The sequence below is a fragment of the Lepidochelys kempii genome, chromosome 25 (genome assembly GCF_965140285.1).
Source record: "Lepidochelys kempii isolate rLepKem1 chromosome 25, rLepKem1.hap1, whole genome shotgun sequence".
NCBI classification, from domain to species: domain Eukaryota; kingdom Metazoa; phylum Chordata; order Testudines; family Cheloniidae; genus Lepidochelys; species Lepidochelys kempii.
The window spans coordinates 15,871,015-15,893,800 of record NC_136404.1 but is presented as its reverse complement, the minus strand read 5'-3'; the positions used below and the strand labels follow the sequence as shown (position 1 = coordinate 15,893,800).

General features: G+C 42.0%; 1 protein-coding gene across 17 annotated transcripts in view; it reads right to left on the bottom strand.

Annotated features, from left to right (window-relative positions):
• The window catches only part of GNG7 (G protein subunit gamma 7), a 128,123-nt gene that overhangs the window by 86,837 nt on the left and 18,500 nt on the right, over positions 1–22,786 (bottom strand). For 10 of the 17 annotated variants that reach the window (XM_073324379.1, XM_078850615.1, XM_073324375.1 and 7 more), the window contains exon 2: positions 15,162–15,238. The exons of the other annotated variants lie outside the window; for them this stretch is intronic. The gene's annotated coding sequence lies outside the window, so the exon portion shown is untranslated. The remainder of the gene's footprint in view (positions 1–15,161; positions 15,239–22,786) is intronic. 17 annotated transcript variants of the gene reach the window in all.

The following is a 22,786-nucleotide window of genomic DNA, read 5'->3' as shown; positions in this document are numbered from 1 at the left end:
TGCTCTGCATGTTTCATGCATGAATTTCTCAAATGCTTCAGTTTCATTGGACGTACCTACAAGAAAAGTGGACTGGTGCTCAGAGGATACCAGTGGGTTACCCCAACACTACATTGCTGATTAAAAGCAAACCAGTCTGCTTAAGGGATAGGACTGGGAAAGCTAGTCTCTATTCCCTGCTCTCCCACAGGTTCCCTGTCTAAGCTTACATAAGTCCCTTCACTTGTGCCTCAGTAAGAAGGGGGAACACTTGCCTCTTTCAGAGCTAATGCCAGGCTTAAGTAATATCTGAAAAGTCCTTTGTGACTCCTATATAGAAGGAGCTATCTAGTTAAATGCAAAGTATTAAAACATTGATCCAAACAAGAGAGCACACCTTAGCCCATAACGAAAGGAACAGGACACTACTGGAGTTCCACTTGCACATTGCAGTCAGTTACCCTGCTGTAGAACTCTTAATAGCCACAAATTCCATATTAGGTGGCCCCCAGAGTAGTAGTATTTGACATTTACATAGAGCCTATCATCCCCAAAGGGATCTCAGCACTTTATTTGTACAGGCAAACACCAATGAAAGGTCATGACATCTAGATGTACAGTACTGCAGCTGTGGGTATGTGGGCCGGGGGGAGGAGAGATGATTTTGGCCTGGATACTTGACATGCTGAGTCCCAGGGAATCTTCAGCACCCACACAAAATAGACAGAGCCTCTTGGGTCTTGGTGGAGAGATCCACACAGGACAGGACTGCATGAAACTCAGCTGATCTACTTCAGGGGGATAGACAGCCCAAGTCTATCCTGTCGGGATTCAACTGACTCCAGGGAATCTATATAGTGTGAGCCCAATGCTTAATCTCTTATCTCCTTTAAAGTGGCTGCAAATTCACTCACCTAGTTCTGCCAGTCTCTCAATGTAATGAATTCTCATTGGTAGTTTAGCACCAGGAATAAATTGCAGCTGTAGACACTGTTCCAGTTTAAGAGTTAAAAACACAAGAAAGATTTTATTTTGAAGAGGGAAAACTCTCTGCAAGAAAAGCCATGTCAGAGTCTGAAGAGCTTGAGTGAGACTGCAGAGGCTGTAAAATTGAGTAGAGTGATCCCAGACCACCACCATCATACCAAATTACAGGAGGATTCAACAATGTTACTGATACATAACTTGTTATTCCACCTTATATAAAAGGCATGGGATTTTAATTACAACAGTGCTTCATTATATTAATTGGAGTTTGCTTATTTCAGGATTAGTCAGCACAACAAGACAATACTTTAACGCTGAATGTGTACACAGAAGATTGGAATTGGTGGTTTAATAATTTTGACAGAATATATGGTGCTAATGCCATGCTCAACTGGAGGAGAACAATGGAACAAATGGCAGTTTGCTTTGCTAGACACTTCCCAGAGAGACTTAAGTGCGATACCATCGATGTTCAGAGAAGCTCAGCACTTAAATCATTTATTGAGGTGCTGCCTCAGCTGCAGCCATTCTGCTTAATTAAAAGTGATGGGGAAGGTCTGGTATTTCCAGTTCGTCTCATGTAGTCTAGTGCAGAGTAATGAATCCTGCAACACTAAAGCTGAAAGTCACTGTGCTCAATAGCTGCTGTTCCAGTACTACTGGTTAATCAAATACCAGGTTCCAAAGAGGACTGGATTAGATTGATTTTTTTTTTTAAAGTGTCCCTGCTACCCAGTTACAGTAATTCCCCAAAAGCACTGGAGACGATTGAACTCTGTAAGTGTTACTTAGACATCTTAGTAAAAAAGATCCAATATGCAGGGCACATTTTGAGAGCGGCAGCCGGCAATGCACATTTACAAGCACTGAGAGGGAAAAAAAGGCAGAAAGCAACCTCGGATGGATGCTGTGGTATCCTGGATGGATCAAAATGACTATACTCATCCACAAAAAGATTAGCAAAAGGACCATTTAAAAAAAAAAAAAAAAAGACTACCAAGGCTCCAAACCTCCAGTATTGAAGAATTCCCCATCTCCCTTTGCTCCTGCATGGAAGCATAGAGCTCTTTTACACCCCGTGAAGTAAGACTTCTGGCTAAGAGGGATGAACATCCTTTGGAGCCTATCCAGCTTGATCCCTAATCAATCAGCGTGATCACTGTTGCACAATTCCACATGAGCCAACAGTGCTGTCTCAAGTCAGCAGCAATCCCAGCTTGAAGGATGCTGGAAAAGTCAAGCAGTAGACACAAGAGTCAAGAACTGCTCAGAACATGACTAAAAGGCTGGCAATGCTAGAGCGGACAGCACACCTGCATGCTGAAGCACCTTCAACTGCAAGCAGACAAAACCTTAGTGCCAATGCAATCTAGAATACAGCTAAATAGCCACTCAGAGGTTTGAAAGATTAGAGAGTCCCCCTGTTTGTCATCCAGGTAACAATAAACCTCTTCCAGCTTTCCTGCGGCACAGCAGGTGTCAATGTTTGTGAGCTCAAAGTTATGATTCACTTTGTAAAATGAACTGGAATTCACAGGCTTCAGTCACTTAATGCATCATCCATTTAATGCATTATTAGATGTTACAAACTGGGGCAATATATTTTGCCCTATTTACACAGTGATTTTATTGTAGTCGTACTTCAACCAAAGTGAATGTAGGGCCTTGTTTATTACAACAATGAAAACAGCTTGTTCACAACGAATATGAAGTTTGTATACCGAGGTACATGTTGATTCATTTGAATGTTTAAGTATTTCTGATCAGGGCTCCTGTTGAATATGCCAGAAAAACATTGGCAAGGGATTTTTTTTAAAAAAAATACATAATGTACGTGCATGCCCTAGAGGTCAAGCTGTGTTCTTGTGATGCTCAGTCTGACTTGGCAGCATCTGAAACATCAAATCAGTCATCTCCAATTTCAACTACTGGATGAGTGAGTTCAGTTAGAAATAGCAATCTGCTCACAAATTCTCTGCAGTCTGGTTAGCTGATCACATTCAATGGCTGATTAAGTTATTTGTGCACCATCATCAGGCTCGGTGAAGCACCGACACTGTCCCGCCCCCATTACAAGGGAATCCAAACAAATAATAGAAGAATTTGCACCCACATAATGCTGATAGGGGAATTCTACACAAAAGCGCTTTTACATTGAAGCCCCTTAGTATCTTTAGTCACGATGGCTAAAAACAGCTCTGGTGGCAAGTCTAACTTTCTCAAGCAGCAAGGACAAAAGACGTTCTAGGCCTGGAAGCAACTTGTATTTTAACAGAACATTAAAAGTCAGAGAGGAAGCATTAAAGGCACAATTAGTTTTTATATGTAGAAGCTCCCCTCCTGCATCACCTTCCGACTCTCCTCAGGAAGAGACTTCCTGCTTACCAGTAAGACATTGCTCAATCTTTTTCCGGTCAACCCTGCTTACTGCACTAAACACAAAGGTGATGTGTGTGTGTTCTGGATAAATTCCAAGAATCCAGCTGAGCTGAAATCTAAGTCAGCTTGTTTCCCCCACTTACTGTTTGAACACAAACAAAACTGTTTTGTGGAGTGAAAAACATGTCACTTATGCTTATCTCTCTACTGGGATCTGGGCCCATGAGTGCCTGGCTCCTTTCACCAATATTTTCCTCCGATTTATTTAAACCTTGGTCAATGCGACATACCTTCTGTACTCTGGCTGGAGGGAAGTGTTCTAATCAAATGTCATTTTGTGATGCAATAGTAATTGCTGCAAGTTCTTTATCACAGGCAAAACTGCCAGCTATCACTACAGATACTTAGGAATAGCAAAGAACTTTGCATGTGCCTAAATAATATGTATTACCTCCCCTTTTGCTTGCTTGAATTCTAAGTTAAAGTAGGGATGAAGAGAAAAACTTGAGACTTTGATAATTGTTCAGAGAACTACTGTAACAGTTTAGTACTGTTTGTGAGCTTGTAGAAAAGCTCCTTTAGAATTAAATGCAGTCACCTTTTTGCTATTAATAGGCACATTTGCATGTATGTCAATGATCAATAGGTTCCCCTTCCTGTTCTCTGGACACTTAATTATTCATTGCAGGAAAATCTGTTTATGTGCAAAGTAAACATAAAATCCTCAAGCCCCAGAAAGAACTCCAGTCCTCAGACCATGCCTTCCTCAAAAAGAACCTTGCATTAGACCTGAAAGATTAACAAAACCAGGTTCTGGATGACTCAGGGGTCAGGAGAGCAAGTTTAGAACAGAGGGTTCTCATTGTTACAGACAGCTCCTCTGCCCTTTTAGAGAAGGAATTCCAGCTCAGCACCGCCACTGATAACGGTGTAACCTATGACAGGAGAAGAGGCAGACTCAGGAAATCAGGCCCCAAACCACTAAGTACTAAGCAAGGCCAATTAGGCTTTAGACAAAGCTGAGACAAAGGTCATGTCACAACACAAAAAGCTTGCTTGTAGAGATCAGGGTCACAGAGACTGGGAGATCCAGCAGAGAGATGGGATATAACTGAATGCTACCACCAGGACAGCTATTGTAGGTAAAGGGCAAACGGCAGTAGTTAAGATATTACATTGGCTCCTCTCAAAAGCCTTGTTTTTGGACCACCACTGGGGACCTAGACATTCTTCAGAGTACAAGGTCAAGACACCATCTTGTCACTTTCATGTGCTCCACTTGTACCCACATTTCTTACTCAATTAAACTTTCTGTAACATTGGCCATGCGTTCCTTTCTGAGGCAACCTTGGACTCAGTGACCCTCCGAAGAATTAACCAGAGTAATGCTAGCAGGGGGAGAACAGGTGGTTAGAATTCCCCTCATTCTTCCTTCTTCAGAACAGATGGCAACGTTTGAGCTGGCTGGTGCATCAGATTCTCACTGAAGCAACAAGGACTTGCTTGATTTGATGCAAGTTCAAATCTCAGCTATGAATATGCACCAACGATTGAGTTTCAAGAAGCTTCCTTCGCAATGTCAGGTGAGCACTTACGTCAAAGCCAAGGAGAGAGAGTGACAGAGGCAATGGGTTGTGTAACACAGCACACTAATTCAACTATGCAGGAGCTGCCTGCTACCTCTGCACTGCCTCTACTTCCAGGAAAGACCAAGTTAAAGATCAGAGACTCAAGAAGTGTCTTCACCCATTTAGGATGTTGAGAAACAAGTTCTTGAAGACAGTGCTATCTACTAATCATTGTGCATTACCATTAGAGAGGCAATTTCAACATCCAGTACCGAGGGCTGCAGACCTAAACACACCTTTAATTAAACTTTAATTAAAATCACTATAAAGGGAGAGAGGGTGTTAGTTTAAACTACAGTAAACTAGTATATCAATAAGCAACTATGTACTTAGGCTATTTCTATGAAATAACTAGTGGGTGGTTGTTGTTGTTTCATAAGGGAAGGGCATGAACTGCTTTCCCAGATGTCCTGCCAGCTCTTACTAGTTAATGTCTCTGTACAACATGAAGTCAAAGAACTTACTCTCTTAACTCTCAGGCTATACTAGAGTCAGAGTTCACTTGTACTGCCCACCCCAAACTGCAAAGCTTTTAAGCAGCCCACTACTATGAACCGCCACTTCCCTAAGCAAAAACCAAACTACCATCTCTCTAAGGCCCAGTCCAACAGCACAATACATTTGAAGTGATAACAGTCAAAGCAGCTCAGTCAGCAGAGATACAGACTTCAGCCATCCCTCCAAGAACAAAGCACCAGAGGGACAATATCATAATTCAATACCTGGATTCCTAGAAAACTCTCACTAGGCTCCCAACCTACCCAATCTTTTATAACTGTACCACAGAGTTTGGTTCACGGTAATATAGGGCCACAGCAAGGCACTGCTTTTCAGCTTTTCCTGAGGAGATTGAAATGAAAAAATTAGCATCCATTTCAAAGCTGGCTCAGAACTACTGCATGCAGTTTTACCATGCCATGGAATAGCAGAGAACATTAGGGGCTTCTAATCTGCAAACAGATTTAAATAGTAAGTTACTTGGACCCTGAAAAGTATGCACAGTTGTTTAAATGCTTCTGGTGTTCAGTAAGAGGTGATAAATAGTGAAGTGATAAATAGCAAGCTGCTGAAGGAGTCAACCACAATTTTCAAACTGCAGAAGGAAGCGCAAGGGTTGGTTTATTGGACGACTTAACTCTCTCAGCGGAACACATCTACCTTTTGGCTAGATGAAGCTGTGCTGAGTAGAACCAACTGGTCCCCGCATGGGATGTGACCATAACAAGAGATGTGAGGCTCCCTGTGCAGTGACTTTTTTGAAATTTCAACAAGTGAATGTGAACAAGCACTGTACCCCCCTCTGCAGGTATGTTAAATAAAGCACATATGTTTGCATTCAAGTTATGAACACCAAACACCAACTTCCTAAAATGTTTACACCTAATTAATGGAAAAACTGAAGTGATATAAACGAGTGTTCACCTAAGGTTTACTCTTCTATCAGTGATCATCAGAGCTTCCTTAACGTGCCATTTTGAAAAGAAACGTACCTTACCCCAAGGCTGATGAACAGTTCAGGCATAAGGAGCGCACATCAGAATGAACAGCATTACCCAGCTCACAAAACTCTTAAGATTCCAACAGGCACCCGTAATCTTTTAACAGTTATAAAGCTCATTTATTTTACAATCACCAGGTCCATGTTCTCCACCATAATGGAGTACTAGGCCAGCTTATTACAAAAGCCCTAGAGCAATTTCAGAGGCTGTTCCTTTCTGCAGTCCATCTTTTGGATAAGTATAATTGTTACTTACTTTCCACTAATCTAGTGAACAGCAGATGCATAAGCTATTCAGAAATCTTTGGCTGGCAGAAGGGAGATGACCCCAAAGTTTACACAGGAAGGGCAAAGCAGGCAGATGCAATTGTGGTATGGATTCACTTATTGGACCAGCTGGCTCAATGTAGGGAATAGTTCAACTGTAACAACCTCCCCCATACACCAAGTGGCATGTTAAGGGTTTTAAATCAGCTGCTCTAGCTCCAGTTTCCAGTCCCAGAAAATACATTTCCAAAATCCAGAGCCTTCCAAAAAATGTTAAACCTCTTATTACATATCAATTGCAGCAAGCCATATTGAGAGAAGAGGGGCAGTGGAAAGATTTGGTTAATATTTCCCTATTGTAGTTTAAAAAGGAACAGGGTCAGATTCTTGGCAATATTTTCAAATGCTTTTGTAAGGGTTTAAAATTAGTCCCTTAGATTGTGAGCTCTTCAGGGCTGGTACCATTTATACAGCAGCTAGCACTGTGGGGTCCCAAACGTGACTGAAGCCACTGGGCTCCCCAGTATAGAGGTTATATTCATTATTCATGAGGAAGAGGGAAGGCAGCACATGCCTACAATCAGCTGGCAAATCATATGTTTGGACTACTAGCTTCATATGTCCTTTCAAGATACTTCAACCAGGTAACACATCTAGCAAAGTCAAATTCTTGTAAGTGGGCCTTAAGAGTCACAAACTGCTATTTTGTTTACTCTAAATAAAAGCTCGCTCACTGGCTTGTAAACAGTGCAAGCACTGTCAGATACTAAACACAGGGCTGATTAATAACATGTGTGGCTGCTGTGATCTTCATGCATATTCAGTCCAAAAGCCTACACAAAAATCTAGGGGTGAGAGTTAGCATAATTTGGAACAATTCTCAGAAATACTAACCCCTCTTCAAATCTTCCTGATAAGCAGAGCGCCACCTTTGGGGTTTTCCACAGAAATAAGCCTTTTGTTTACAGGGCTTGCAGAATTCCACTCCCGGGGCTAGCCTGTTCCTGCTCAGAGAGAAAACAAGCCTGACCTCGGATTGCTGAAACAAAAACTGCTCCCTCCCTCCCCACACCATCACTCCCAGTGCAAAGGTAAAAAAAGCACAAGACATCATGCAATGTGACCAAGCTGATTGAGAACAGAATAAATGACAGCAAGAAATCCTGTTTATTGCCAATATCCCTGCAGGAAAAAACAAAAATCCCAGAGCGAAGAGGATGAACTGCATTGGGTGCACTCCTGCTTTAGTTCGTCAGGCTATGTTGGTTGTTCTCATCATTTCTTAGCTGGTGAAAGGGAGGCAGGAAGGCAAATGGACCACCAGTATATGAACTGCAGCAGTCACTGCTTATCACAGCCCTCACACTGAATGCATGGAATAGACATTCCATCTTTCACTTGTTACCAGTAGGCTTTGAAAGACCCCTAATGCCACATTACGAGAGCTCTTGGGAGGGAGATTAGCAGGAGATCTCTGTTGCAAAGTCTTGCGATTTTATTGATTTTTATCTTGGGATTTTGTTAAGCCTCAATATTTGCCATTTATTTATTTTTTAAAGCCTCAGCCTTCTGGAATCTTGTGATGAAAGAATCTTGGGGGTTTGGTTTAAGTTTCTAGCCCTTGTGGATTCAAAAAAAAGCTTGAAAATGGGCCTGAACGTAACCTAAAAGACCAAAAAGGCCAACAGGAAAAAAAACCTCCCACCATCCCCTTTTATTTTTACATCTCACAATTGGAGGGGAGGGGAAAATAGGGCTGACATGCTTTTTGACCATGCGAAATTGGTAATATATCCTTTGCACTGACTCCAGCTACAGGCACTCCACCCAGCCCCGTGGCAGGACAGCTTGTTTCACAACAGCAAAACAGCTCGACAGCAGTATTATGAATTGAAGTTTTAGTGCTTATGTTTTAATGCAAATTCAGATTGTATACAACGGCCATTTGCACAGATGGTGAATCAGTTTATTATTTGCACCACAATCGCATCAAGTACCAATCCAAATCAAAGCCCCACTGCACTAGGCACAGTACGTGCCCCCAAAGAATTTACAATAGACAGAGTGGAGGGGAAACAGGGGTGAAGTAACTTCCCCAAGTTCACAGCAGGAAATGGAACTTAGGTCTCCCTAGTGCTCCAGCCACTGGACAATGCTGCAGGCATTGAGATGTAACAGTTACCAGCTCAGGGAAGATGAAGATGTCAGATGGCAAGAGGTTTACTTGTTAGTTGCAAATAGGATTCACTTGCTACATCACTAATCAAGTAACTTAGGGACATGTTACATAGTGTACCAATAGGCTAATTAAAGCACCACTAATAGTAATTAATTGACTCAGACACCAGGACACATTCTCACATGATTTTGATTCACGGTAATACTGCAATTTTGTATGTGAGGTAACCATTTGGATGTCAGTATGGCTCACCTTGGAATATTCACTTCTAGGCTAGAAGGTCACTAGCCCAAGGCCCATACCAGGACTTTGTACTCCATGGTTACATCAGCATTACGTAAGCCTAAAGGCGGGGGATGCATTACTGAAGGAGTAGTTGCTCAGGAGAGATATTCCATGTACAATTGTCTTAATTGGACAGTAAGAATGCTCTTTTTAATCCTGGTATGTAGTGCCTTTTTAATCCTGGTATGTAGTGGATAGCAATCTAGGGGCCAACCAAGTTACAAATCATGTCCCTTTTCTAAGCAGCCCAGTCGATTAAAATCAGCAGTGTCAGACAGGTTTGGACGGGCAGCCAACACTGCGTGGCTAGTGCGCTTACCCTGATTACAGGGGAGCTGAACCGCCCACCGCCACATTCCCCAAAAGAGCAGCAACTTTTGAATCTCTCCTCATCCCCAGAAGTCTTCACATTTTCCAAAGCCAAGCGTGTGACCCAGAATTCTCAGTAAGCAGCAGCTGCCACAGCCATTCTGCACGCGTCAGATCCTAGAGCAAGTTGCCATTTGTGAAGTTGTTAGGAAGCTTGTTCTGGGAACTGGCTCGGACGATAACGGATTCCTGAAAACGGAAGGCTTAGGGATTGAGGAAAACAAAAAGGCGGCCTTCTCTCTCCTCTTCTACTGCTTTGTAGTAATCCATACATCAAGGGATCAATATTCAGAAATGGAAATCTGCAGGAACCAAAACCACCAAGAAACATGCTACTAAGCTCCAGTCACACCTGCTTCTGTAGACTCACTCAGCTGCTTGTGGGCTTCTCAGCAAGCCAGTGGGAAACATTCTAAATAGGGCAGCTGCTGGAAGACAGGGAGAGCAGCCTGATGAGCCTGTGCTCCCTGCATCTAGGAGAAAGGGATCTCTGCATGCATAGTGGTTCCAACAGGGGTCCTAGTGGGAAGGTGCACAGAGTAACAGGTAACAGAAGCTATAAAGAAGTTGCCCGGAGACTGAATAGCTATGGGGAAAGAGGGATTTAAGTAGCCTGGAGCTCCTGCAGAAAGGAGAAGAGGTGAAAAAAAAGAGATAGCCAGCATACCCCTTCAGAAAGACCACCCTCTCTGATGTTCAAGGCAAGCACATGATGGCAACCACATTTGCTTACTCAGTCATTTCACTGCTAGTATCTTAGTAGTTTCTTTGTAAAGCATTCTGAGATACTGAGAATGAGAGACAGCATACAACCATGAAACCATGCTCCTAGGCTGTGTCTTTCTATTAATGAGCAACAGGGAAAAAAGTTTACACATAATAAACCCTGCAGACAGCCACATTCTATCTGCAAGAGTTCATTCTTTAAAGAAACAAGACAAGCTAATTCCATGGTAAATACTTGGAGTTATATACCCTGCTTAATAATATCTTGTTACGCTCTTTCCCAAGGCTTTAAATAGCTAACACTGCAGATCACTCAGGAGAGCACAGCATCCATGGAAAGAACAGAACAGAACTTATGTTTCACTGGTAACGCTGAAAACTATTTTCGGAAACATTAACAGGGATGCCAGTTTCCTCAAATTGGTTGGAAAACTAACTAGGGGAAGAAGTGTGTTACAGCAATACTCCTTTCCTTGGCTAAGAGATGTACTAGATGATTTCCAGATCTTTTCAGTCTCTAACATCATCATCAAAAGCAACCTTTTTCTTTCCCGTTTTAGGGGAAAAGTGGGTTGTGGGGAGGAGAGAAGATAGAAACACACTAAAAACATGCCCAGGTTATAAAACAGTAAGACAGTCCACTATTTGGCAAAATAGCTTCAGTCTAAGGTCTTTTGCAATTTCCATCATAAACAAAGTGTTTAACTCACCATTGTATTTGGCACACGTTCAAGCTCAGAGTGCGTTTTCAACTACTTAATTTTATGTCTATTTAGCTTTTCATTAATAGAGTGAAAAAATGTCTGCTGTGTAATGGATGAGATTTAAATTAAAATTTTATTCATAATACATACTTCAGAAAGAAAAGGAGGACTTGTGGCACCTTAGAGACTAATAAATTTGAGCATAAGCTTTCGTGATCATGCATCTGATGGAGAGCTGTAGCTCATGAAAGCTCATGCTCAAATAAATGTGTTAGTCTCTAAGGTGCCACAAGTCCTCCTTTTCTTTTTAAAAGATACACTGTAAATTCCAGGGCTGAAACCTAGATGGGACAATGAAGTTAACAATTCTTAAAGCACCATGTGATCTTTACTTACAAGTGGTCAGGTTTTAGATCTCATCTAATGACTGGCTGTATATACAGTGCTCTGCATTGTGACCACTCCAGACTAAGACTGGCAAATATTAGGCCAAATGGAAAGGCACACAGGTTCCTGTAATGAAATTAATGAACCAGAGGTAAGTCTGTTTTGCCTCCAAACCATTATCAAACTATGCCTAAAGTAAGGCGCTCCTCCCTTCCCAAGCTATACTTTCAGAATGGACCTTAGTCCATCATTAGAGAAACTAAAAATTCAGTCTTTAATATAGAATTGAGGGATTACAAGAGAGATTGAGAAGGAAAAAACAATAACTTTAGCAAATAGGGAAAGACATGGAAACAAGGTTAACAGTATTGTATTAGATTTGCATGTTTCTCCCAGGACAGGGCTTCTGAGGTTTCATTTCAATGTGCTTTCATATTATTCAGGTGCCCTAAATTCTAGAGACTGATCTGAAGTCAATGAGCTATTTCAGAGAGTCAATTAATAAGGAAACTAGATAAATGCCTTAATGAATCTTGGGAACACATAATACTCCAGATACAACAGTGATAACTGGAACAGGGCAACATAATTTCTGCTGGATCTAGGTCAGCAACAGAGCAATCTTCATTTAACTCCAGGAAGAGGACAAGAATCACCAGAATTTAAAAAAAAAAAAAAAAAAAAGTTATATTTTAAAGACCTACTCATAGTACAGAGCGCTCTGAATGAGTCCATTGATGAAGCACTGGTTATTCATCTAGGAGAGATGAATGGAACAAAAGGGTTCTCTTAAATGCATCCTGAAAACAGAAGCCAAATCTAGCAGTGACATTTCAAACATGTGCCCTACTTCAGGAATAAATTCAAGAGGGGGAAAAAAACGCCACACAGCAGAGGTAGGAATCTAAGCTACAGAAAGCGTATGAGCCCCCCCGCCCAAACTCACCACTCTAGTGAATACGTAATTTTTATTTCATTGTGCAGGGGTTTAACACAGACAGTGTCTATACATTGAAATATACTTCTCATTTGGAATTATAAAATTAGCACCTACTAGGGAGATTACCAGTTAACAATATGTTAACCTCTGAGCCAGACAAGCCGATACTAATGCAACATGCAGTGATTAACAGAAAATTAATCCATGAATGTTTTCATTACATTTTTTTAGTTTCATTATGCTTTGACTCAATCAAGCATTTCATTATGGCTCACAGGAGGGCACTCTCCTCCAATTCTGTGAATGCTGCATGGGATACATTTTCTGCACAGCAAAATCAGTTCTAGCACAGTAGGTGGCCAATAGAGAAATGGAGGGGGGAAAACAAAAAAGAAAAAAGTGTTGATTTACATTCTGCCCTTGAAGTGAAGCAGGTTAGGGGGACATTTTGGTTGTTAATACACAGCAACAGGAAGTTACTCCATTTCTGCTACCATTTGGAGAAAGCAGGGGGAATTGCCAGTCATACAAACGTGGACAGCTCTAACCAAACTTAGTTGGTACAACCATCACTTGGGCCTCATTTTAGTGAGCAAATGCCTGCTAACATATCCAGGGACCAATGATCTTTCTTAGATAATTGGCAAATGACTGATTCTGCTAGTTTAAAAGCACTAAACAGAAGCTTTCCTGTATGCTGCAAAGCACAAGTCTCATGGACACACTGCCCTCTTGTGGCAATTCAAGAAGTCTTAAGCCAGAATCTATTACCAGTGGCAGGAACAGACAGTGTGCTTGTCCCCACCGATGGCATTGTTCTCTTAAAAAGTATTGAAATGTGCAAGTCAGAACCAGCAAACTGTTTTGTGAAAGTGCCTCTCCAACTTCCTTGCTGACAAGCTCAATCTGTTTGATTTCTAGTTTATGTTTGGCTTTCAGTTCCATGAGGACTTAGTTTGGAAGAAAGAAAGAATGTATGACAATAGGTCACCTGAATGAAGGGGACAGGTTTAAAGAGGAATCACCCACAAGGCAGGTCAATTTTACTTAATAACCTTAACAGTATTTTAAGTCACCATATCACTACTTTATGATCCAAGGGATAAAAACATTCATTGCTTGAGAAAGTGACCATGAACGAGTAATCTATATAGAAATATTTGAAGCGGGTACACATCAAGAAAGGCAAATCAAATATTTAGTATTTGAAAACAGTCTTCCCTGTATTTCCCAACAAAAACCCACCAGAGAATGGATAGATTGGCTTCTGAGGGAGCACTACAAAGCTTGGCTAAGCGATGAAAAAAATGCGTGGAAGGCAAAGGGGACACATGAACATCAAGGAGGAAGAGGAATTTAGGAGGATACAACCCCCAGGGGTCACAACCAAGCACAATGGGATAAAATACAGTGGAAAATTTAGGCTGAACAGGAAAATAATCTGAAAGCACAATCCAGTAGCCTGTTGAACAATCTGCCAGAGAAATCACCCCATAAACAGAGATTTTAACACTAGACTGTACAAAGCACGAGAAAGGGTTCAACAATCCTGCATTGTCTCTTGGGTATGGACTAGATGACTTAAGCAAGCAAGCAGTCAGGTATGGGAAAATATTACTGTTTTATGAACCATCATTTTTCATTTTCTATGGAACAATAAGGGGAAGGATGGTGCAGGGGTTAGGGCACTAGCGTGGGATTTGCGAAACCTTGTTTTGACTTCCTGCTCTACCAGACTCTTTTGTGTGATCTTGGGAAAGTTACTGAGTCTTTTCATGCCTCAGTTTCCTGTCTGTAAAACCCAGGTAGCAACGTTTCCCTGCTTGCAACAGTGTGGTGAGGCATTCAGATACAATGGTCAAGGGGGCCATGTAGACACCTTGTAGAGACAGAAGTTGGCCTTTTTGTCATGTTTCACATTAAGGGGCTGTTTGTGCACTGTGCCCTTCAACAAGTCTCTACACTCTATTCTTATAGGCTCCAGAGACAACAAATTCTAAATTTGTAGATGTGACCTAAACATTTATACTGATCAATCAATTATCCTTGTGACGCTAAATTCAGGCTGCTCCTTGGTGTTCTCTAGAAGACCCAATATCTATCATAGTCATACTATTATCCAAAAGTTAGAAAATTGTAACAATCCTTTCTGACTAAAAGATGCCTGAAGTGCAGTCACAATGCATCTTTGGATGATGCATTTTGTAGGACGTCAGCAGATGGCTGCTCCAGCATTGTAGGGTGCAGCCCGAGCACAATGCATGAAGATTTAGTGTTTAACTGCTATTAGCACAAAAGGTAGTTGTTCAAATAAACCGCTGTGCAGAGTATTGAAAAATTTACTTTTAGGGATAGATACAGCTTTCTGCAACAAAGATGCTGCAACAATCGGCTGGATACACAACTATGTAAAGTTTGCAACAAGTGTCTCACAGAGCATCTGGATTAGGGCAGCAGGCAAATAACCCTTTAAGGGAACTGGCATTACCCAATCTCACACATACATTCCTCCCCAGCTCCTCCCTGCCCCATATCCCCTAGCATCTTTCCATCTAAACCCATATCCTTTATAGGGAAAAGAACAAAATCCAGAACAGAACATACGATCACCGTTTGACAAACCTGCGGCAAGTCCTATCAGCCCTGGTGGTCTCCCTGATTGGATTCTAAGCATATCGCTACCACTCTCCTCAAGCCACTGGGAGGAGTAATTAAAACAGCTACTCAGTTTTTGAAACTCCAGGATCCACAGATTAAAGAAACTGACAAGTCATTAAGAGGCACAGCAGTTATGTTAGGAGTGTGTTGTGATGTACTGTAACACAAAATGTACCTGTTTAGAGGATGCCAAAACTACAGTTTTCAGCACCAAGATAGCTGATTTCTCTGGCTTGACTGAAGACACTTTTCCTTTAAAAACAAAAAAAAACAGAAGAGAATTTACAATGATCAAGACATGGTTACTCTGTTTGACAAGAAACATCATTTGCACTGAATACACTTTGTAGCTGTCATTGCTCCCTGAACAGTGGATGTCCTGTGCAGTACTAAAAAGCATAAAGATGCTGAGCCCAACCAGATACTGTATTTCCTACTTGGCAGGCATTTATTATATGAAGGACACAAACAGATTAGCTACTAGCCAAGTGGGTAAGAGAGCGCCTCTTTGCATAGATAGAGCAGAGATTGTGTGGGATAGATGATATTTTCCCCCTCTATTAAACCATTTTAAGTTTCGATGATGCAAAAATATTTAAATAACTATGATGTACATTTTAGCTTACTGTTTCATGGTGATTGGCTGAGACTTTGATCATTGGCATCAATGCAGGCTGGAGCTCTGTGACAAAGTAATTCTCACTTATGCCTGCAGATGGCTACCTCACCAAAACAACTATCATGCATAAATACAGGGTTTGTTTGTTGTTTAAATCTATTGTTAGGCATGTAAGGAATGAAGAAATATTCCAAGTGCTTATAGTCAGCCATTAACTGAGGTATCACAGAGAACTTCTCTCCTGCTGACAAAAGTGATATAGAATGGAATTATGGAATTGGTCATGTACACATTATGCTTTTCTAAAGACGTAAGACAGAAGATTTCAGAGAAATCAGCCAAAACTATTAATGCAAAGCCTGTCATGAAGACAAACACTGTCCTAAAAAGAGAAAAATAATTTAGAAAGATTTAGTCACAGGCCACGCCTACAGCAGTATTCCTGTTTGCTTCCTCACCAGAGCAAACATAGTAAGTGCATATTTGATTTAAGCCTAATAAATCACAGAAAAGAACTTGCAAATAAAACCTTTCAGAACGTTTTCAGGTAGGGAAAGTTGCTGAAATGCATGTCTCTTTTGTTGTTCTCTTGCCACAGAGGGCAGGACAAGAAGCAATGGGTTCAAACTACAGTATAGCAGATAGGTTTTTCCTGAGATTTAATCAAATTGAAAGAACAGTAGAACAATAGAACAAATTGCCTAGGGAAGTTGTGAAAGCTCCTTCACTGGAGGTTTTCAAAAAGAGGCTCGATAGCCATTTGTCTTGGGTGGTTTAGACACAACAAATCCTGCATCTTGCAAGGGGGTTAGACTAGATGACCCTTGCATCCCTTCGACCCCTATGGTTCTTTGATTCAGTATGACAAAGAAATATAGCATACCCTATAAAGTGAGCTGTCTACGTACTTCTCAAACGCAAATCAGACTGGTTGAGGCAACACTATGTCTACCATGTTTTCAAAATACAGCCAGCGAAGCGGAGACCCCAGAATTATTAGTAATATAAATCAGATATGTTTAATATTTTACAAACATTTAGCTCCATATCTGCTTTTGCAGGAGAAAAAAGTTTTTGCACAAGAAATGAGGTTAACAGTGTTTAATTTATTACCTACTACAATGAAAAACCTTTAGCAAAATCCTGGCTCTTTTGTAGTCAACAGGAGTTGTGTCATTGCCTTCAATGGGGCCAGAACTTCATTCCTTGCATTTACACTGTGTCCACAGCTTCAAGTGTTATTGAAGTCGTTTAATACATGATGACAGGAAGTTGCCTCAACATTTTCATGACAGCCCTATGTTCCCAGGGAATGGTTAGCCAACAAGATTACTCCTGGGCTGGAGCCCTCCGGAGAGGTTAAATTTTCTGAGATATTGAGAGGCAAAGGGAGAACAAGACACTGAAACTGGATTCGTGAATGAAGAAAAGCATTTAACAGAAGATGCTATTTTTAGCCTTACCACTCTGGACAGTGTGGCTTTAAACTATCCACCATCTTAAATGAAATATCTAAAACGGAGAGAAGTCAGGGAGAGTAATAATTTTATTAGGATAATGTTGAAGTAAAAAGAAAATGGTACAGGGTTTAAGCATAGAAGGTTCTGGTTATCAGGGAATAAGGTACAGATTATCAAAGGGTGCGAAATTCGGTTTAGGAACGGGTGGCGTAAGGAATACATAATCTGCAATCTCCCCGATTGGGGGTGAAAGTTTAACCGGTCAAAGTACAGACATTGAGATATGGGGGTATGTCGTCCATATAATGGCTATGTTCAGGTGTGGAGTATAATGAGTGGATACAATGATAGGGATGGTTCTACCCTCATTTGGTGGGATTTAATGTTCAGTGACAGGTTTCAGAGTAGCAGCTGTGTTAGTCTGTATTCGCAAAAAGGAATACTAGTGGCACCTTAGAGACTAACCAATTTATTTGAGCATCCAATGAAGTGAGCTGTAGCTCACGCTCAAATAAATTGGTTAGTCTCTAAGGTGCCACTAGTACTCCTTTTCTCTTTGCGAATGTTCAGTAAGTTTATGGTTCCAGTTCATATGGTCCAATGGAAAAAGTCTCTCAGTCCCTATCCCATAGTGGATGCACGATGTTGTACCGGCTCACACCTCCTGGTACTGTTGGTGGCTGGTGATGTGTTCAATGTAGATGTCCCTGGACCATCAGATGGTGTCCGAGACCATGAGGCGTCGCATGAGCCGTGTGTAGCGTCGACCGATCCCACAGGTCTGCAGCACACGCTCGTTGCGGGGGTCCCAAGCACCCAGGACTCCGACGATCAGGGCATCCATCTGCACCTTGTAGCCCTTTGCTCTCAGGGTGTCGGCCAAAGGGGTGTATTTTTCCAGCTTACGAGCTCAGGCTTCGCAGAAGGCCGGGATCCTGTTCTCGAAGGAGATCGTGATGTCGACAAGGATGATCTTTTTCTGGGCCTCGTCAGTGACTACCACATCAGGTTGCAACTGGCTGTCAGTCCCAGGAATGGCGCAGTTCACAGCGACCTCCCCCAGGCGCAGTGCGATGGCTTTCGCTAGGCAGTTCTGGATGGCGTTGTGGCGCAGCTGCCCGGCTCTGGAGTGGGGCTTGCAGCTGCACAGGACATGGGGCAGGGTCTCGGAGTAGCCACACTTCCTGTAACACTTGTCTCGGTTCCCGTGGCGGACGGCTCTGTTGAATGGGACGCAGTTGAGCCGGGCACGGTGGATGAACCGCCAGTCGGTGAAACAGGTGAAGCCACCCCCGGCGAAGAAGTGGTTGCTGGCGTCCCACTTGCTGGTCAGTTCGAAGGCTTTAGCCTCGTCCGGTTTACGCTTCAGGATTTCCATGTACAGCGAGTGGATGGCTGCCTTCAGGGTCCTCTCCAGCATGCCCCTGGCGCTTGGGGTGACGATGGTGTTGTCATCAGACCTGATCTGTGGCACCAGGACTCCCAGCTCCTGCCGCTCCTTGCGCCACTCCCAGCAGCAGCCGATGCGCTTCCCCAGGCGACGCATGGCATTGTGAGCATGGGACCACAGTGAAGGGATGTCGCGCCCATCCCACCCGAATTCGCCATCCAGGGAACCACTCATGAAGCTGGCGGTGTCTTGGTTGGAGGGGGCTCTGCCGATCTGCTTCTTTGTTGCATCATGGAGGGCATTTGCTGAACGTATTCTCAACTCAGCCCTCCTCACCCATGTCTCAGTATTGCAGCCTGATTGGCCAGGTCTCATGGCTGACACATCTAAGCACAACAGGGCCTGAGTCAAGAAGCCAGGAAGCTGTGTGTGATAATTTAAAGGGAGGGGAGGGAATCTGCTGTAATAAAACAGGGTCAGCAATTCTGACTCCCAGGCTCTGTTCCCAGTTGTGCTGCTGATTTGTGTGACCTGTGACCTCAATTCATCTCCTCTGTAAAATAGGTGCTAATATGTCCTCCTCCCTGGGGTAATGCAGTTCAATGTTTGTCAACTAAACCGACACCCTCTGCTGAAGAGGGGCACCCTATTACATGTGTGAACAAATGAATTAAAGTGTAGTTGTCTGCTCCACCAAGGCTGTGTCAGCAAGTCTCCTTTTACACTGGTCTTGATGCTGCTCCACCAGGGGTGACATAGGTGGGAATGCTCATGTTAACAGGGCAATTGCATTTTTACCACTTTAGACATCTAGACTATGCTTACTCTGAGCAGGTCTAGAGAACATGGTGACAAAAAATGCTGGTGACTTTGAGCCCCCTCTAAAACTCCTATAGTTGTGGGGAGGTTTTGGTGGCTGGAAGGAGAGAAGAGGAGGAATATCAGACATACAAAGGAGAGAGATATCTACTAGTTAAAACACATGTTAACTGTAGCCAAAGGAGAGTACAGTGGAGTGCCAAACTCATTTTATTGGGGGGAAGGGGGAGAGCAGAGGACAAAACTCTGAGTTTCTCAAGTCTCTTCAAGTTTTGCTTTCTGTTGTCCTGGCTCAAAAAAAAAAAAAAAAAAAAAAAAAAACACAACCCACATTATCAATGGCCTGCTAGGCCACAATGTAACAATACCATTCTTTATGGTTAGGCTCTCAGTCTTCATGGCAACAGTTCAGAAAATACAGATGCTGTGAGCTCATGCGATAGCAAGTACTACAGCTCCTGCCTCCTAGACAGACGCCTTGTTTACGACTTTAATCATTAACAGTTTAAAAAAACAAAAAAATCACCTCTCAATGTGCAGCCAGTGAGGTGGCTGGACATAGTAAAACAGTGATGCATTTCAAGTTTTAGAAAGTCAGAGGAGTCATTAGTGATAATCACCAGGAAGCTAAGGAAGTTTACTTATTCCTGTTATGAATCTTCCATGTTTCTACTGCAAGGGAGGAAGGTTCTCCGGAAACAATTTCAAGAGTTGGAAACAGTCACAGGTCTGGACAGAGATCACTGCCATGGTTTAAAATGGAGAGAGGACATTACAAGAATACTGCTTTCCTCAGGGTGCTAAGGTAAACATGGTCACATGTCATTAACAGTTATCTGAGGTCCAAGGGAAAGTAATTCCAGAGAAGCTTTGGAGGAAAAGGAGTCAACAAACCACTGTACTAAAATCGAAAAATAGGGTTTTTGTATCCTTTCATCTGTATCCTAATCTCTTAAAATTATGGTCTAGAGATAAATCAAAAGTAAAATCCACCAAAGATCATATGGAATCCTGAGGTAAGCAGGAGCTTCAAGTTGACTCCCAAATATCTGGAAGGAAAGAATGGGTACTTATGTTGAACTCTCTACTTTGGGATCTTCAAAAGGATACTGCTATAGGTAATCGGAGGGGAGGCAAATTGCTGTTGGAGATTGCAAAAACAACAAAGCATGAACTGGAACAGAGCTAACAAGCTAACAATGTAATTTTGCTCACAGTAAACTGCTGCTCTATGCCTCCAAGAATATATGGAAAATCCATAAAGTTTCATGTAATAGGCAGAGGAACGGAAGTTGCGTCCGGAGCACCACATGTATCATCCTCCTTTGGTTTTTCCACTTGACTCCCTTTATGACTTTACTTCCAAACGGGAGCAAAAACTGACTTAATGATCACTAAAAGCAGCCACGAAATGAATTAAAGGAGCATTAACCCAACAGAAGTGTAAAATCTCTTTAATAAAACACAGAAAAGTAACATGATAATAACCCAACTCAGGTTCACTTCCAGAAAATGAAACACTGTACAACTAGCCTCATTCTGGCCATTAAACAATAAACTAAGAAACTCACTGGCCAAGGCCCTTCATTCATCTGTAAACATATTATTATTTGCCAGGAGATGCCTCTAGAGTACTGAGCATCTTTCCTTGGCCATAAAGAACCTGCTTTATTTTCTTTAATGCAATAACAAAAGCCTATATAATGCAGTAAGGCATACCACAGCACTATCCATTTCCATTCGATTTACAGTCCTGTGCAATGAAATGTCACTGACAACTACAGAGCACTGACTTAGGCATCCCAGGTTATTCCAGTATTTCACTCCTTGTAATATTAAAGGATAAATCACACAGCATTAGAGGATATTACCATATAATGCATTGTTAAAGCAGATATATATGAACTGCATTTAAAGTGATCACATAATCTAAGTCTTGTATATGTAGTGAAAATACCTGGATAAAAATAAACCTGCATTGTGTGTGAGAGCCTTGTAGAAATAAACTGGCTAATGACCCTTTCTGAACATGCAAAAAGCCTATTTATAAAATAGTTATACCCTGCCCTTCGACAGTATTTTTCATCCAAGGCTCTCAAGCTCTTTACACATTAAGTAATCACTGTTCTCCCCACGGTTCTGGGTTTTGGAAGTCTCAGCTGCCTGACGATCCAACCAAGTTTTAGTGATCATAAACAGATATTATATTGATCATTATGATCAGTGAATGGTGTAGTAGAAATGCATCTATAAGTGAGGGCCCAGGAAGAACTTGGAAGAGAATCAGAGCTTAAGGCAGCTCTTGAAATTAGTTGCCTTTGTGACAGAATCCTATAGCAAAGTGGTTCTCAAACAACGTCTGTAGTGATGACCCCTTTCACACATCAAACCTTGGATGGCAACCCCCCCTTATAAATTAAAAACACTTTTTAAAAATATTTAGCACTATTATAAATGCTGGAGGGGAAGCACGGTTTCGGGTGGAGGCTGACAGCTCACAACCACCCAGGTAATAACCTCACGACCCCCAGTTTGAGAACCCCTGCTATAGAAATTCTTGAACAACTTGAACTATAAAGTACAACAAGCAACAGACAGGTTTTAGCATCTTTTTACTCCATCCACAGGTGTGAAATGAGGACCCTTGCAGTACAATGAAACAGAAGCATTAAGAGTCTATTTCTTTATCAGAACCACTGACGGTATTAAAAAAAACTACTGAGGTGGCTGGGGTGAACAAATCAGTATGTTGACAAGAGCTCTAGCAATAGGATCTGGTGGCAATGCAAGTTATAACACCACCATTTAACAACAGAAATCCCTAGAACTGTTAAATATTTAACAAAGAAGATTTTTTCCTGTAATCTTAGTGACGGTCTTGAGAAGAAAGCCATATACTTCACCCAGAGAATTAAAAGAACTCTGCTTTCCAAAGCCATCTTCTAATAAAAGCTAGCCTGTTAGAAACTTTACTGGTGTCTCTTCTGCAGCATTTGCCCAAAATACTTAACCCCCCCCCCCACCACCACACAGGCATTTCCCCACTCCCTACATAAACTGGAGTTCAGCTGTTTGTTTAGTATTTCTCTTGTGTTTTCACTTGCCTTTGCTAGGAGCTCCAGTTGACCTGCAGAGGTACTGGGATTATTTCTGAAATCATTGCTCCCCATGCCAAACTACCTACTGATAGCAACACTTTCATTGGACACCTTTTCTAGAATGACCACTCACATTGCAGTAGTTTGGGGAACATTGCAGGACAATAACCAGATGTCACCTGGCTACAGGTTTTCCCCTTTCAGAAGGGGCCCATGATCTATGTTAGCCTTCAGCCTGATGCCAAGAACCAAAACTGTGTGCTACAGTCAGTCTAGATTCTGAACAGATAATGGTTAGTCTGCAATACCCCAAGAAACCAGATGATTATGGGCAAGCTATTTCTTCTTCAACTCTGTCCATCTCACTAGGATAACATTACAGTAATCACATATACTGGCAAATAAAACTGGAAT